The sequence below is a fragment of the Heliconius melpomene genome, chromosome 7 (genome assembly GCF_056956725.1).
Source record: "Heliconius melpomene rosina isolate 202511_hmr_F chromosome 7, ASM5695672v1, whole genome shotgun sequence".
Classification (NCBI taxonomy): Eukaryota; Metazoa; Arthropoda; class Insecta; order Lepidoptera; family Nymphalidae; genus Heliconius; species Heliconius melpomene.
In genome coordinates, this window is record NC_140395.1 from 10,335,616 (window position 1) to 10,347,737 (window position 12,122).

The window sequence follows — 12,122 nt, forward strand, 5'->3', positions numbered from 1 at the left end:
GTCGGTACGTATCTATGTAATGACTGATTGAAATAGGAGACCGGAGAAATTGAAAACTTAATATTAAATTGAAAATAGACTTACTTTCTTTTGTTAGCCAGTTTGAAATTGATTTTACTTATTTCCTTGACTTTGGTTTTCCACTCGATGAAGTAATATTATTTAAATTCATACTTGGGGGAAAAAACTAACTTTTTCATGAATAAAAATTATTCGGACGCCATTTCCATTACGAAATCTATTTGTATTCGAGCTTGTGGTATTAAGATATCAGCGAGGACTTCGAAAACAAACATATTTATTTATATAAATACACCACGGCTCTTCGCTTTCGTGATTGTGATGGCCAAATATATTTATAATGAATATAATTAGATTATTTAATCGGTTAAAAAATATATTATCTAATATTTTAAAAATTAAAATTTATGGGTATTTGATAAACTTATAATTGTAGATCTTTTCATTCATTAATTAAAAATAATCCATCCGAATTTTACATAAAAATCAAACCTGGAACCACTGTTGCACTACATAAATAATGATGTACTTAGCTACCCAACATAGAGTACCTTACATCCCATCAGATAAGTTCAATACAAATGATAAAGGATCTTGAAACTACTTTGTATTTGATGCACTCTCGACTGTCAATTGGGTTAATTATTTTTGAATTGCCATTAGCAATTCAATACTGCTATGGAACGTTAGGGGTTTCAGCGGATTTTAGTATATTTTGCCTTCTTTATATAATCGTGACCTGGTTTAAATGCTATTGTTCCATTATTTTCTAGATATTATGGGAAATTAATTAAAATATAATAAAGAGATTTGATAATACTAGCTACTGTATGTAATAATATTTATATTATGGACGAACTAAAACTAAAAAGTAGAAAATATTTTTTTAATTATTTCAAAGTAGAGTAATTTAAAGACCAACTAACGATATTGCTGATAGTTATATACCTATATAGTATTTACTATTTAAAATAGTTATTTTTGAAGTCGGTGCCAGTATGTCGAGACATATATTTTGCGGCCATATCCGAATTTTTATCACTTGCAACACACAATGGAAGACTTTCGTCTTGAGACAACTGAGTTCTTTTAGATGCGAAGATCTGTCGTAGCTTCCCGATCGCTGCCCCTCCGAGAGATCTCATGTTTAAAGTAGAACTTACCTAACTGAAATTAACAAATATTTTACAATACTAAATGAATATGTAAAAACGGATACCTATAAGTCTATTCTCATTATATCATGTGCGTGTTAATGATTTACAGCTTATGATACATACATCAATATTAAAATATAAACATTCCAATATATACGTATACTAGCAGCCCGCTCGCGGTATCTAACTAACTATGTTATCATTAATTTCTGTCTCCATGACTACGTCCTAGTGACGTCTATGCAAAATTTGAGACTCGTAGCATTTGTAGTAACGAAGTTTCATACAAACTTTCGTCCCCAAAAACAACCCCTTAGAAGTCGAATATTGCAAATTCCCGTCTTAGCGAGCACCTACGTCCTATAAGTAACTCCTATGCAAAATTTGAGATTCCTAGCACTTGTAGTTTCTGAGATTTCGTGATGAGTGAGTGACCTTTCGATTTTATATATATACTAGCAGCCCGCTCGCGGTTTCACCCGCGTGAACTATGTTATCATTAATTTCTGTCTCCATGACTACGTCCTAGTGACGTCTATGCAAAATTTGAGACTCGTAGCATTTGTAGTAACGAAGTTTCATACAAACTTTCGTCCCCAAAAACAACCCCTTAGAAGTCGAATATTGCAAATTCCCGTCTTAGCGAGCACCTACGTCCTATAAGTAACTTCTATGCAAAATTTGAGATTCCTAGCACTTGTAGTTTCTGAGATTTCGTGATGAGTGAGTGACCTTTCGATTTTATATATATACTAGCAGCCCGCTCGCGGTTTCACCCGCGTGAACTATGTTATCATTAATTTCTGTCTCCATGACTATGTCCTAGTGACGTCTATGCAAAATTTGAGACTCCTAGCATTTGTAGTAACGAAGTTTCATACAAACTTTCGACCCCAAAAACAACCCCTTAGAAGTCGAATATTGCAAATTCCCGTCTTAGCGAGCACCTACGTCCTATAAGTAACTCCTATGCAAAATTTGAGATTCCTGAGACATGTAGTTTCTGAGATTTCGTGATGAGTGAGTGACCTCTCGATTTTATATATATAGATAAATATGGGTATATTTCTATATATATAAAATCCTATATCTTATAAAACAAAGTCGCTTTTCGTGTCTGTCTGTTGTTTCTAACTCTTCTTCTTCTAAACCACCCAACGGATTTTGATGCGGTTTTCACCATTAGGTCGAGTATTTTTCATAGAAGGTTTATATATAGTTTATTATTTGTACATTTTTATGTAAATTAACATAAATACGATAAATGTGTATAAAGTCCTACCCGTTGAGACACTTTCGCACATGCGCTGCTTTAATGGTAAGTACTACATGAAAATAATGTACTGGAGTATTGTTCCTCTTAATAAGATCTACAAAAAAGTCCCCGACGGCATATTCGTATCTTTTAAGAATAACGTGTAGTGATCATATTTCTGTCTAAAAATAATAATTTCAATATATTTTTTATTGTGAGTTATATTTTTCCATAATGGTATTAATCCTTATCCTTTAAAATACTTTATTAATTTTCCACGTTAAACGAAAATAAAATTTGCTTTTTACACTATTTTGAAATTGCGAATAGTTTTACAGAAAAATGCATTTAATTGTTGACACATCCCGCCATTGACACATCAGCTGTATGTTACTCAAGTTACCCCTTACCCTTACTCTCAGCATATAAATAAGTATATTAGTTACGTTTGCCATTTAATGTAGATCAAAACTGTCTTTTACTGTTTTTCATTTTAATTAGTACTTTAGAAGTTGTTACAATATCAAAAAATCCTTGCTGCGAAACGGCTCGCCACTCGCCATGCGTCCGCCACGCCCGCCTGCCTTACACGCATCGGTGGTTCAGTGGTAGAATGCGCGCCTGCAACGCGGGCGGCCCGGGTTCGATTCCCGGCCGATGCATTCTATTTAATTTTCCTTACAGGCAGCCACGTAGTGCTTGCTTTTCATCAGGGACAGAATACCCTCTTCAGCATCAACCACAAGCTCGAAAAAAAAACCCGCCTGCCTTTATAGCTACGAAGATTCAGATGCGTTTGCACGTATTGGATAATTGGAGTTAAATGTATTATTTCAGCGCGATATATTTGGTTTCATATTTTTTATAGTATTTATTAGTACTTACCTAAAGTTTTTGTTTATAATTTCTTCCGTTTAAAAATAGTCATTTAACTATCTAATAATAATCATTTAAATATATTTTAGTAAGTACTTGAAAAGATTAGTAGCACAGATTTAAAATTACGGTACCTACTAAAAAATTCTTGGAAAATCCTTATTGAAACTACGAAAATGCGGGTTGCATTAGGGTTTAATTAATTTTCACATTATCTGAAGTGCTTTGCAAACATACATTATATGAATAATCCAGTAGTAAAAGCGGGCGAAGCCGCAAAAGGGTCGCTAGTATATAATAAAATGAAAATAAAATATATTGTACTATTAGAGCTATATATTTAGATGCCATGCAATACTATTGTACTCTAAATCTCTGAGAAGTTCTATCTGTCAATGCATACGCAACCGCCGGATACTTTCAATGAAAGCGACACAACAGTTTAATTTAACACGAGTGTATATTTCAGATCGAGGTAGTTGCACAAAACACGACAGTCGGGACGAACTCTTTGTTATACCTGCAGGTACTCGTACAGGTAGCGACAATCGGGAACAACAATTACATATATAACATTTGTATTATATCTCAATAATATCATATATTTAATATAAGAAAGAATCTGACGGGCTTTAGATTTGCTGTCGGTCATGAGAAGGTGCGATGTCTAAACACCTGCCTGTCATCTTACTTTCTGCTCATTTTATGTCTACCTAACAAAAATATTTAGTAGCATTACATATATACAGTATAAATAGTAGTAGATATTGCCTTTATATTATTAAATATCATACATTTTATATATAGCAATAAATATTTTACTAACATATACTACAAAGAATTGTGGTAAAACAATAAATTAATTAAAATGTAAAATACAATTCAACAAAATACCATTTAAATTGAATATCTATTGATTGTAAAATCTGTACAGCGAGTAATCTAAAATGTGGCACCGTATTGTAGCACTCCGTAGGCAGTACCACCGCGACGTCGTAGCGGGTCAGACGTGCGTTACGAGGACGTGCTACGCCCGTAGCACCCGTGTTTGAGCGTAGAACGTAGAAGTCGTGTTCGTTGAAAATATAAGTGTCCGTGCTGTGCTAGACTGTGTTTGCTTTAATTAAAAATATAATTATATATTCGATATATAAAAATATATATGTAAAGATTTAATTATCTCTTAGCTCAGGTAAATCGGGAGAGTATAAAAAGTGAGCCGCAAATTACTAAGCAGTGCCCACAGTTTTATTTCCTTTTTTTCGACGGTAAAGCGTTTGAGTCTAATGGTGTGTTAAGATAACGTCAGGCTATTTTAGCCCCATTCTTAGTTAGCTTTTAACGTCAAAATGTTTCCTCGTTTTAGTTAATCTCTATGGATATTCAGTGATTTTTTTTACACCATACCATTTATTTTATTTAGTATTTAACATTTTTAAGCTAATATGCGTTAAATAATATAATTAAAATAATGATACGTATCTACATAAGTATATGATTTCCATAATGATAAAATATTAAAATTATTACGTAATATTTAATGAATAGATATTTAAATTGATAAACAAGTAGATAATTATTCAATTTTAGTATTTATTCTTTTTTCAATTAAAAACAATGGCTTCAAAAAAAAAAAAGTAAATTGATCGAATTACTACTTCGGATTTTATGTATTTTATGACACAAAGACAAATAAGGTTTTATATTTGTTTTTTCGTTTCATTTATTTTTGGACTAGTAAACAGAGTTTACTTCGATATACTAACAAAGAATACCCCAAAAGAAAAACCTACCTTATTTTTATTTATTCTTATGTCAAGTAATACTCGTAATCAGAATACAAAGAAGCACTTATAAGATATAATAGTTAGAACTTTAGCTATTACTATAGCACAAAGGCCTCATTTTACAATGCCTATCCACAATTATAGATATAGTATACTATAGTTGTATGTGCTTACGAAGCTTAAAATAAGGTTCGTGACATTCAAATGTAATTTGGTTTGGTTTTAATTTTTTTATGACAGTTTTTTTATATTAAATATCATAATTAATACTAATTATAATAATTAATATATTATCTGGTATCTAAGAACTCTCTCAAGTCCATATCCCTGAATTACTATTATATAAGGATTTCATTAAACCATTTCTTTTTGTTTTTACAATTAATACTTATGACATACTTTAAAAGCATTAAAATTTTGCATTTTTTTTTACTTTTAATAAATTTGGCTTAAAAGGCTTATAATTTACCATATCTACTTATACCAAACTTTAACTCTGTATCAAGTAATTTTGCAGATCCAGTGTGATTATTGTTATACTCTCAACCTTACCCTAAACTAACTTTTAAAATACTATTAAAGGTTACTTGCGTGTAAAGCTTACATAATCAAACAAAATAGCAAGTAGTTAATACTGATTATAAACGTGATGATCGTGGGTCCGAAAGTTATTTGGAGGAAATGTTATATTTAAATTACTTTGATTTTTCCTGTTAGCATCTTTATTTGATGCCAGTCGTGGCGCAGGGGCACAAAGTGTGCCTGTAAGCTGACTGATTGTGGGTTCGATCCTCACTCGAGGAAATAAAATATTTATTTAAATTTATATTTCCATTTCTTCGATCTGGTGTCAAAGCAAATGGCGGCGTCGACTTCCGCCCCTGAACAATGCCTCCAGAATTCGGCGGAAAGTGGGAAATGGAGTGTTTTAACACTGGGTTCCCTCTGCCTCTCCCTCTACCTCTTTATTTTTAAGTTATTGGTTGCCCGCAACTTTGTTTGTGTGAACTGACGTTAATTTGAAAACCCCATGTTTTCCCGTTCCCATAGGAATTTCAAGAGATCCTCTCTTAGTGGGAAGCACTCATACACTCCTAACCTACTTAAAAGCCAAGCGTCAATTTTCTAAGTTCAGTCGTTTCGTCTGTTCTTGCTTGTGACTAAATAATTGAAGAGTTTGTATAATACAGATTTTTGATCATTAGATGAAATTACATTTCAAATATTTATTTTATTTAAACATCAGGAAACCATTTTAAAGTTTTTTTTATTAGTTTTGTGAATGAGCAGGGAGATTGAAACACACTTGTTGAATATTATTTTAAAATAAATTAAATCAGCTTCACAAAATTAATTTTAATATTTTATTTCCTCGAGTGGAACCGAATCCACAACCAGTGGCGTTTACGTTCACAGCCCCCTTTGTGCCCCCGCGCCATGATAATCAATACTGTAAAATCGAATAAAGTTTCAAATATTGGAAACGTACTCAACTTATGAAAACTTCATTACGACGCTTTAATTAAGTGCAGCTTCAGAGTTGCGTTAAAGTTATTTTTATAAATGAGAAACAAATCGTTATTTCTTCATTAGTAATTAACTTGGGTAATAACATATAATCTAAATTTAGTTCAGCCTTATTAATTAGTCTTAGGTAAAAGTTTCTTGATTCGTCGGGGTGCAGTTAGGATTTTTTTGATTCATGGTATTTTTAGGTATTTACAAAAGGCATCGTTAAATTTCTCTGTTTAAGACCATCGTGGCGCAGCGGCATTCATATGTTAAACCGTAACGGTTGTAGTTTCGATTCCCACTCGTAGGAATGAATTATATTCATTTGCTTACTGTAGCTCGCTTTTCTTTAGTATCAACACAAGGCACGTCATTGAGTGCCTCTACGCGATCTCTACAGAATTAGGCGGCAAGTGGAGTATCTTAACACTAGGCTTCCCGTCTACGTTGCCATATGAGGGATACAGATTAAGCTGTTTTTTTAAATAAATAATCCCAATACCTTTAAAATAATTAATGAGAGCACGGAACGTCTTAGTTATTCTTAAAAGTATAAAAGTAATGTGTGAACTCCTTACTCTACTTTACTAGAAATTCTCTTGTATTACATTTATATTTCAACTAAGCTCACTAGCTACAAATACTTATATTTACATATAGAATACCAATATGCTATACGTTATATACATTTAAGGCATATAAGGATAAAATTTTAATTAATTTATACTGTAAAGTGGCATAACTTGTCGTGACATGTCCATAGCTTATCGTGTCGTTGGACATGCATTGCATAATGTAATTATAGCTCTTTTAACATGTAGATGAGTATTTTAATTTTGAATCCTCGTAATATAATTAGATATATTATTAAGAAAATATTTTTAAGTTTGTATAAAATATATTTTTTATATGTTTGCGACTTCCGGATTTTAAACTCTTTCACATTCTCTCTTTAACACTTTCTACCTACCAAAGGTAGAACGAATCTAAGATAACTTTTCATTTCAATTGTGGCATTGTAAGGCAAGATTCTCATCAGATAAGAAAATTGAGATTTTTTCACAATTTCTAGAAAAAAATCTCTACATATTTAGTAACAAAAGTTACACTACACTCAATAATAATATACAGTTAAACTAAACTCAATAATAATATATTATGTATTTTTTCTGAACTACGATTTTCTTTTAAAAATGAATCATTACTTGACCAAGAATTTACATTGCGCCATGCCTATAAATCAGTTATATTAGATAATACATCAAATACTTGACTTTCCTAGGATTCTTTTGCCTTTTTCAAATGGTGGCATTATAACTAGATTGTGAGACTGTAATGTATGAAAAATTAAGAATGTATGTATGAAATATGACAATATTGAAGTTAAGAAATGGTTTTTTAATGTATTGAACATTAATATTTAAAATAATTGATTGTATTGTTATAAATGTTGACAATACCTTATTGTAAATAAAAATCCATTAGAAAAATTATATTTACTTTGTGAGAAAACTTGTGTATAAAAACATACTATTTAATGGATTTATATTATATCTTCTTTATCTTCTGTATATTTGTTGTCTCTATCTTTTTTAGTACCAGCAAAGTATCGCAATGCGGGCTATTACTTTCTTTTATAATTGTCACGAATACAAACGGATCTGTATTAAAAAACTAATATAGAATATAAATTCTTTAGAAATTAACTAATATCAAAATATTTTAATAATAAATATTACGTCTACAAACTTATTTTTTGTAATAAGTAAATATTCCAATTTATAGAATATAATAATAAAATAAAATTCAAGAAAAAACTAACTAAATTCTTATAATAATTTCTACATACATATATTATGTAGAAATGTATTCTCGAAGCTCTACTTTATACTGTTTCTTGTCGGACGTCTATGGACGTGTACGGACACAATCGTCTCTACTTCCGCTTATACAAGTTTCACAGTAACTTTTTTTCCATTCCGACTGGCATACTGGCAGGTACTTTGCGGCTATATTGCGGTTTTGCAACTTATATACGTAAAGTAGTATATAAAATACATTGTTAGAATAAAGATTTTTTTTTAATTTGATGTACAATATATGTGTGTATGTATATGAGGCCAGCCGTGGCCTAGGGACGCACACGTGTGACAGGTTGTGGAAATAAAATTCCATTCGAGGAAATAAAATATTTAATATTATAATTTTCTCGCTCTGGTAACAAGGCAAAGCGCGTTGCTGAGTTTCGCAACTCTGTTCTAGAATTCGGGTCTTAACCTTAGGTAGGTCTCAGGTTCCAAAAAAAACTAAGAAACACACTTTTCTATACTAAGCCATACGATTACAAAAGAAGGTGCTTGAAAATATAAATGATGACATAAGCTTCACCTTCAAGGGTTCACTAGAAACCTCTAAAGAATTTCACTATTAAGGTTTTGGATATTGTCACTTCAACTACGTATAACTGCTAAATGTTATGACAATAATCACATCTTACAGAAGTGAAAACTCGTTACGAATGACGTTTGTAATAAATGTAAAATAATATATTTATTGAAATTGGGATGGCGAAATCAAGTTTTATTTTCAATAATAAAATTTCAATAAATAGCTTAAAAGAAATTGAAACATTTTCGTATATCAAAATGAGATTTTTGTACTTCTTTTACGCGGGTGTTGTTAATACTCGTGAGATATCGACTATAGGCTTTCAGGGAAATGTGTTGATTTATGAGGCAAAAACAAATGAGCTCGATCCTTTTTTTAAATCTGCAATGTACGAATCCTACGCGCTTTCGTGTAGGTGGGTATATATATATGAAATACATATATGAAACAAGTGAATTATAAAGAAAACTACATAAACTAAAGTAATATATCGAATATATACTGTTGCCATCAAAACAAAGTATAATTTATCAAAATTGGTTTATTGGCTTATTATTGACAAGTAAACAAAGGAACACCTTCGCCGCAGTCAAGTAATATTTTTTTTCAAGTAATTTTTTTAATACTTATGAAGAAAACGTATAAAAATTTTAAGGCAGCGGGATTTGAACCCGCGCCAAACAACTAAGCCATACGTTGGCTTCAAATCCGTACGGACGTTCAAATCTTTATACGTTTTAATAACACATTATAAATTTTAAAACATAACAAAAATATATAATATAAACATAACAAAAAACATCAATAAATAGAATTTATTTACTATGTAATAAAAGTAAATATGGCGTATAAGTTTCTGAAAGACATTTTGACGTGTCCGTGATACGGGTTCCTTTGGTGACAAGATCTTTTGTGTGGAAAAATTCATTCACAGCGATGGCTCTGGCAATGAGAGCTTCGTATTCCAAGAAGTTACAATAGATTATAATATTTTTATGCCTAGGATTGAATCTAGATATTAAAACTAGATCAAATGGACAAAAATAAATAAAAGAAAAAGAAATGTTAATATTTTTGTATTATATGTATTTTTTAAATGAAATAATTATACATTTTTGGTTCAGAAAAGTTCCAAATTTGGCTTATACGATTACACTATGAGTAAAATGTTACATATATTAAGTATAATGTAGTATAGGCAAAAATAAAACAACATAAAAAATTGCTTTACAATCGCGGCCTCGAATTCCGCCACTCAACACGAAAAAAAGAAAAAAATAGAGAGTGGAGTGTCTTAACACTAGAAGCGCCGCCGTCCCATTTTTGTCCCAAACGCAAGGTTGATTGTTTATAACTTTTTTGTTTGGTAATGTATGTAGATGAAACTTTTTGACTATTACCAATTTTACACCTTTATTTAATTAAAAATATAAAAAAAATTATAGCAGTCATACTTTTTGAAAAAAAATGAGATTTACCTAGAACTGCCGCTGGGTCATTTTTGTCCCGCCATTATTATTTTATTATTTGAGGGTATAATTTGACATATTTTCATGCCTCGGGGACGAGGTGGAGGTGAAAGGACGATGCGGGGGCGGAAAAAAAATTAATAGTAGGTTTAGCAGTCAATACCTAAGTTTTTAGGGTTCTGTACCTTTTAAGGGAAAAAAAACCCTTATAAAATCATTTTTTGTCCATCCGGCTGTCTTTGCCTTTATCTCAGGAACGCTTGGAGAAATCGAGTTGATATTCATATGAGTATATGAATATCAACTATATGACGATCTACAGTCCCTTGATTTCCTGAAAAAGCACCCTTAAAAAAAGATATGACCATTTATATAGTAAAAAACGTGTATTTCGACACTATAAAGGGAATCAAATTAATAAGGTACTTTCAGTTAACTTAGAATTATGAAATTTGGCAGTTAGCATCTACATGTAGTACTAGTACAGGAAAAAATCTGAAAACTATACATTTATGCATAAATCTTAAAAAATAATAGCCTGAAAAGTGGGGTAAAATTGGTGTCAATACTAAATTTTGCCGCTAGTTCAAGTGAGATATCAGATGAAAGGATGACTAAGCTAGGCTTGAATTTTAGAAAAACATTCGATACCAAATGTGGGCAATTGTAAGGTAGGTATAGGGAACCTGGGAACCTAGTGCTATGCACTCCGCTGGCATTTTCCGCCGAATTCTGGAGCCATTACTATGCAATGTTATAAATCATCTGTGATGTATCACTGATGAAGAATATATTAATGCATTACTTGGCCTAATAATAATATTAACTAATTTCAATAACTTATAATTTTGTAAGAGTTATTCAGTTAGTTGTCACGACCTTAGAACATATTTGAAATATTTGATTCTTTCTCTGTGTTTGGGTTTTTGGTACTTTTATGTGTGTTAAAGAACAAAAATTGATTATTAAAGATGATCTACATATTTTACGAATTATTTTAATAATATTTTTTTTGTATTATACCAAAAATCTACATAATAAGTAGAATGGGACAAATTTGTCACGACGGCGGTTTAAGGGGGGTCTCAATCTTCGGCACTTCTAGTGTTAACACCTACTATGCTTCTTACTGCGTCTATCTCTACCTAGCATGCTTTAGCGTGAAGCTGAAAAAATAGCTTTAAACTAAATCAATATAATTGTAACTATAAATAATAATAAGTAATATATATTATTTAATTTATTTGGATTATTATTTACAAAATTAAAAATAATTCTTGCTAAATCTAACATATTTGATATTTCCTTTGAGATATACATATAGCTTTATCCCTAAGTTACGTAATTATGTATGTACCTTTTAGACATATATACATGTACCAACCAATCCATTATGAGATTGTGTACATTAGAACAGTGAGGTCTGACAGCTTAACGTTCCCCCCAAAAACCGTTATATATATATATATATATATGTGTATATTTAATATATTAAGATATATTTAATAAATTATATAGAACGGATGTCATGTGATGTCATTCTTGTTATTGTTAATGTATGGACGTGTCTAATTGAGTGGTGGTTGTTGATTCAATTTTAAGAGCTTTTTTATTTTAATATAAAATATTTTTTTATTTTGTTTTTGTACGATGAAAA

General features: G+C 30.9%; 1 non-coding gene across 1 annotated transcript; it reads left to right on the plus strand.

Moving 5' to 3' along the window:
- The first annotated feature begins 3,024 nt into the window (after positions 1–3,024).
- On the plus strand, positions 3,025–3,095 carry TRNAC-GCA (transfer RNA cysteine (anticodon GCA)). The gene has a single exon. It is a non-coding gene; the product is annotated as a tRNA-Cys (tRNA).
- Positions 3,096–12,122: the final 9,027 nt, after the last annotated feature.